Genomic DNA, 7,185 nt, shown 5'->3' on the forward strand with positions numbered 1-7,185 from the left:
GAAATGTTTCAAGAAGATACATTGAGTAATTTGTATCTTTGAAGTGGGACAAGTAAAAGTATCTTTAAAAAAAAAAAAAAAAAAAAAGAACAAAGCAGCCAGAGAAATGGCTCCATGGTTAAGAGGACTTGCTGCTCCTCCAGGAGACTTGGGTTCCAAGCTCCCAGTGGTGGCAGTATGTGACTTCAGTCCCAGGTGATCTGCTTCCCTCTTGTAGCTTCCTCTGACAATGCATGCACATGATACACATTCAAGGAAGCCAAACACTCATATACATTTAACATTTTAAATTGGATTTCTTTTCTGGAGGCTGGCTGGGTACCACAGCTTGTATCTACTGTATGGGGGGGTGGGGGGCGGGACGGGAAATACAGTCTGATTTTAATAGTCAATCTGGAAACGGAAAGTTCAGCTTTTGTTTCCCACAATGGGATAATATTGTAAACGACAACAGAAACCTTACTACATTGTTTCAAATCCACTAAAATACTTTGTTTCATAGTTGATAGTGAAAGTTTAAAAAATAAAAAAAAAAGATATAGCTATCAGGAACACTTGAATGAAGGGCTGGGCAAGAGGCCCACAGGTTAAACACTGGCCAATAATTACTATTCAACACTAACCTGCTCAAGTGCAAGATGAATCACCCAGAAAGCAGAACACTGACAAGGTTTCTAAAAATTACCCTTGATGAAGGGTAACCTGGCAACTCCACTTGCTTCCAGCCACAAGAGAATGAAAAACATGCCAGGAATGTGGTGAGTTTGATTCTGGGAGAACTGAAGTCACTCTGAGCTGCTTCTTGCTCCACTTTGATGCCACCAGGGGGCTATATGCAATGTGTGCGTATATTCCTGATGTCTATGTTCTGTCCTAGATATAATTAACAGCCTAAGGATGTACACTAACTCTGAAGACACTAAAACCCGTCACAGACGAGCAGTGGTCTCCTGCTGAGACTAAAAAGACAGGGTGCTAGTGCATGCCTTTACTCCCAGCAGGTGTCAAAGGCAGGCGGACCTCAGAGTTTGAGGCCACCCAGGGCTACAGCTACACAGAGAAACAGTCTCCAAAAGCTAAAACTCAGCAAGCAAAAAACCAGCTATACTATTTCAGTGTTCAAAATGTAGTCCCTTGGGGGTGTGGCTTATTGGTACACCTAGGCATGTGTTGTAAGGCTTTGGGCTCAATCCTCAGCATGAAAAAAAGCTACGGAAAAAAAGCTTGATAAAAGTCTGTCAAATCTTTTACAATGTATCCTAAAGCCTTAAAAAGAAAGTAAAAGGGGGCTTTCAACTTGAACATGTAGAACTTGAATAGAGTCAAGAAGCATGACTATTGCTATCAAAGCAAAATTTTTTATCCTGTGTGAGACACAAAACAATTTAAAAAGTATAGAGAGGGCTGGAGAGATGACTCAGTGGTTAAGAGCACTGACTGTTCTTCCAGAGGTCCTGAGTTCAATTCCCAGCAAGTACATGGTGGCTCACAACCATCTGTAATGGAATCCCTCTTCTGGTGTGTCTGAAGACAGCTACAGTGTACTCATATACCTAAAATAAATAAATATATCTTTAAAATATATAGAGAGATTTAGTGTCACATCTAAAAATGTACATGAAGCAGCTTTGAAAATGGAAGCTGAAGGGCTGGAGAAATTGCTCAGCAACATTTGCTGCTCTTGCAAAGGGCTTTGGTTTGATTCCCAGCATGCATGTCTGGTAGCTCATAACTGCCTGAAACTCCAGTTTCAGAGAAACTGACATCCTCCTCTGAACTCTGGGACACCAGCATATACACATAAATATATACAACTTACATTCATTGAGTTCCCAGTATACAAACATCCCTCTTGTTTTCATTAATCCCGAGCAATTTTATCTGATCCTTAACAGATTCTAATAAAATCCCTGGATTAAAGAACCTATTTTAAAGTAATTTTCTAATTTACAACAAATATTAACCTTCTGCTTTGAAACACTACACAGTTCTTGTAATCAACAGTTCATGTTGGTGATATTAAGAGGCATCATTTAATAAAGGCTAACAAAGTACTATCTGTGAGGTGTCTAGAAAATGGAACATGGAAATTAAGAAGAATGAGGCACATGATGCTTTATATACTTATACCTACAGAAATGAAATAACTACCTTATGTCTAGACAGACTATTACCAACATTAGCCAAGAATCTATGAAGAACAACTCACAAGCCCTGATTTTATAGCCTGGTCTAATATAACTAAAGAAGCATCCAGCAAAAGAGTTACAGGCTAACTTTGTTACTTTGTTTTCTGGGATGATCTGAGAGGTCACAGTTTCAAAGCAAAGGACAGAGAAAGGACAAGTGGAAGAAAGGAGAGAATAGAACCAATGCTATCTGTCTTAATTAGCTTTAACTATCAACTTGACACAGCCTAGATGCACATGAGAAGGGAGTCTCAATTGAGAGTGTCCAGACCAGTTTGCCTGAGGCAATTCTGTGGTAGATTGTCTGTTAACAGATCAGAAGCACAATTCCCTGGGGGAGGTGTTCCTGGATTGTATAAGAAGGTTAGCAAAATATCAGTCTATGAGTAAGCCAGCAAGCACCATTCCTCCATGGATCCTTCCTTCAGGTTCTTGCTTTGAATTCATGCCCAGGTTCTCTCAATGATAAACTATGACCTGGGAGTATAAGATGATAGAAACCTTTTTCTCCCCTAAGTTGTTTGTTTTGTTTTTCGAGACAGGGTTTCTCTGTATAGCTCTGGCTGTCCTGGAACTCACTTTGTAGACCAGGCTGGCCTCAAACTCAGAAATCCACCTGCCTCTGCCTCCTGAGTGCTGGGATTAAAGGTGTGTGCCACCACGCCTGGCTCCCCTAAATTGTTTTTTGATCAGAGTGTTTTAGCACAATAACAGGGAGGAATCTTGACTATTGTTCATATCACAACATTATAGTAAAAGGCAAGCTCCTTTGATCAAGAAGTGACTTTTTAAAGATGTGTATGTACATTGATGTTTTGCCTGCATGTATGACTGTGTGAAGATGCCAGATTCTCTGGAACTGGAGTTACAGACAGTTGTGAGCTGTCATGTGGGTACTAGGAATAGAACCCCAGTCTTCTGGAAGAGCAATCAGTGCTCTTAACTGCTGAGCCATCTCTCCAGCCCCAAGAAGCAGCTTTCTAAGTTATGATTCAGTAAACTTCTGTAGAATTTGTAGTCAGTACCCTATCTCCAATCTACCATATGACAATAGACTAAACCTCTGAAACTGTAAGCAAGCCCCAATTAAATGCTTTCTTTTAGAAGAATCACTGTGGTCATGGTATCTCTTCACAACAATAGGACATTGGCTAAGACAGACACTGTGAGGGCCCCACAAAAGCAATAAAAATATTTAACAAAGTCATACACTTATAAATCGATAGAGCTAGAATACAAGTTAGTAGTAGAAAGAGGACTGACTGGCTGGACAAAGGTATTTTCCAAAGTGGAGGAAAGGGGTCAAAAAGGAGATATTAATGATGGTGTGCAAAATTTTAAGGTTGCTAAATGGAATTCTACATTTACAATAGGAGACTTGGAGGCTGAAGGGTTGACTTAGTGGTAAAGAGCACATGTCACCCTTGCTGAGGACCCTAGTTTGGTACCCAACACCCACATAATGACTCACACTAGCCATGACTCTAGTTCCAAAGGATCCTACACCCTCTTCTTACTCCATGGGCACCAAGCACTCACATGGTATACATACATACATATGCAGGCAAAAACTCATACACAAAAAATTTAAATCTAAAAAAAAAATTAAACAGGAGACTTTTGTAATATAGAAATTATACCACCCCTTAGAAACCACTAATTTACTTTCTGTCTGTATGAACTTTATAATTGATATTTCCCACAAATGTACTCATTGCCTTTTGGTATATTGTATCTGGGCTCCTTTTATTTAGTATGATGTTACAGAAATGCAGCTGGATAAATAGCTCTATAATAAGAGTACTTACTGTTCTTGGTAAAAACAAAAACAAAAACAAAAACAAAAAACAAAAAAACAAACAAAAATCTCCCAGAGTTTTATTTCCCATACCCACAAGCAGGTGACTCACAACAGCCTGTAACTTCAGGCCCAAAGGATCCAAAACCCTCTTCTGGCTTTTGCAAGCACACAGATGCACGCGCACACACATAAATCTTTAAAAGTTCTACCCATCACTTGCTAAGTGTTAGCTTCCAAATTTGGGCTATAATTAATAATGCCACTGTCTCATGCCTATAGGTTGTTATTTACATATGAAGTACAGGTGCATATGTTTTCACTTTTGACTCCCTTTCTCCATGATTCTATTGAATTTTGAAATCTAAATTCAGCCTCCAACATGTCTACATGAAGCAGAAGGCCATATGGAAGCTATGAAGTTTAATTTGGGGGTGGGTGGAATTGTACTGCTTTTTTTTTCCTAGTCCTCACACCACTTTATATCCCACCAATGATCTATGCTGGTCCCGTCCCAGACTCTTCACATCCTTACTAATATATGCTTTATATATATCCTTCAAAAAAAAAATGACCGTCATCCCAGGGATCCTCTAACCAAGCTGTATAGGGAGACTAGCAATATTGGCGAGTTCTAGGTTTGAGTGAGACGCTCTATTTCAATAAATAAGTTGTAAGAGGAATTGAGTTTAAGTCCTGACATCAAACTTCAACCTCCACAGGCATTTGCCCACAGGTGCACACACATCCATACACATGTGCTGAAACATTTAGCCACACACACTAAACATATGAAAATGGGGAAAAATACAATGGAGAAGTAGGAAAGGTATCCTTAAAAGTGTGTCAGACCGTCACACACAGTTTTCATTTCCATTTTCCTTACAGCGTATGCCATTGAACACCTTTTCCTGTGTTTTTATCCATTTATAAACATATAGAATACTGATACTGAAACCCCCTAGTTTTAGTTGTTTTTTTAAATTTAATTTCATGTATTCTAAATACTAACCCCAGTATAAAAGATTTTCAAATATTTTCTTCCACTCTACAGGTTGTCTTTAGATTTCTTCAACAGTTTCCTTTGTTGACTGGATCCTAAATTTGATAAAGTGTAATTTTGCTTGTACCTTTGATGTCATATTTGCAAAATTATCTCCTTTCTACAGTTTTGGTCTCTGAAAATCAATCATCAGTAATAAAAACCAAGTCTCTTTGGAGAAATAGCTGATGCCAAGACCAGTCCAGGAAATGTGCAAGATCTGCCAGAAGTAAATAATTATTGTTACTTACACACACACACACACACACACACACACACACACTCACATGTATACAAAGCCTTCATTATGTATCAGAGCAACATAGGAGACAATGAAGAAGCTCTTGTGTCTACAGTGACATGAGCAACAGAATAATGTAGCACTGGATTGCATTCACAGTATAAAGTAAATGCCTTGAATGTACACTATGTAACAAATCACTGGATACATTAGTATGAAAGAAGAAACTCCTAACTTGCTTTCTGTTACAGCTGGAAATTTGTTTCTCAGCTGGTAGTGCTGTCTGGAGAGACTATGGGGTCTTTAGGGGAGGTCCTCAATGTAGGGTATGTTACCCCTGTCTGATTCCTGTTTTGCTCTCTGCTTCACAGTCCACCATGATGAGAACAGCTTTCACCTCAGCCGGGCTCCCAATATGAACTGGGAGCTTCACCATGTCTTCTTGCCAAGGTGGACTAAATTCCTCTGATACTGGGCACCAGATAAATCTTTGCCTCGTAAGTTGTTGATGACGGGATCCTAAGTTTGATAAAGTGCAATTTTGCTTGTGCCTTTGATGTCATATTTGCAAAATTATGGTATTGTGGGTGCAGCAATGCGAAGGTAACTAAAACTATCCCTATCCCTGACATCATCTAAGCTTTCTTCACACAATGGTCCAAGGTTCACCTGTTTTGTAGTGTGTGCTAACACTTGTTCTTTTTCTGCCCTCCCCCCACCCCATCCTAGCTTCTGTTGTAGCACATCTTATTCATCCATCACCCAGTTAATGGGCATTTGGACTGCTTCTTCCTCCCGGCTATTGTGAATAGCACCTCTGAGAATAATACGAGTTTTCATCTGAATACCTATTTCCAATTTTGGCTAGAAAAATACAGGCTCTAATCTTTAATTCAAAGAAAGAAGTGGCCACCTATCTTAAAATCTCTAGCCATCTGACAATTTACTGAGAACCCCTGAGGTCCCTGAATGGCAAGCCCAGGAAATTACAATTTGAGACAAAAATCACTTTTGATTTCTTTGCACAGAGAAGTTGGACAACAGTAAAACTCAGACCTTTTTTAACACCTGTATTTAATTATTCCTTTCACATGTTCTATGAAGTAAAACATATGTTCTATGAAGTAAAACTGCTTGTGATAGGGAGGGAACCAGCAGGCAGGGATGGCATCATGGAGAAGGGCAATGTGGAGACAGTTTTGAACAAAGTGTAATGACATAAACATGTATATATACACACACATATAAACACACAAACATACCATAAGAACCATTACTTTGAATGCTAACTTACAAAATTAATTTTCAGGAGAGTGATGGCTCAGAGAGCAAAGGCACTCGCCAGCAAGCATGACATCTAATTTGGAGTTTCATTCCCCAGAAGCCAGGCCTTAACTGAATGTCTCAAAAGAAAAACAACCGCTATCTAAACCTCACCCTGTCCGCTCCCGCACTCATCACAACATCACAGTGGGTCTGGGGTTGTTTCTTTGCACTTGAATGGGTTGTTTTGGTCTCTTGTTCCTGTCACACCTCTTGAAACGCAAGTCTCTCCAGGCTTCTTGAATGGGTCAGCACCCAGCTGAGGACGCTGCCTCTCCTCTAGGCACTTTCCCTCAGTTTACAGCTCTCCCCCAGACACGCAAGCCCTTAAAGGCTCTTGACTAGGTCATTTTGGTGAAGTGTGGCGGTGTGCAACCAGGCTCCCCACTGGCGCACACCGGCGAGAGAAGGCTTGCAGCCTCCCTGAGTTTCTGGTGGTAGCTCCGCCCAAGCCCCATACCACCACGCCCACAGGCTATAGAGTGGGAGGGGATAAAGTGGGGCGTGACGTCACAGACACCGGTCTCCCATTGGGTCTTCGTGCGCCCCGGGGCCGAAGGGCGTGTCCACCAGCGCTCATTGGCTGGGGCGC

This window comes from Mus musculus, chromosome 13, assembly GCF_000001635.26.
Source record: "Mus musculus strain C57BL/6J chromosome 13, GRCm38.p6 C57BL/6J".
Classification (NCBI taxonomy): Eukaryota; Metazoa; Chordata; class Mammalia; order Rodentia; family Muridae; genus Mus; species Mus musculus.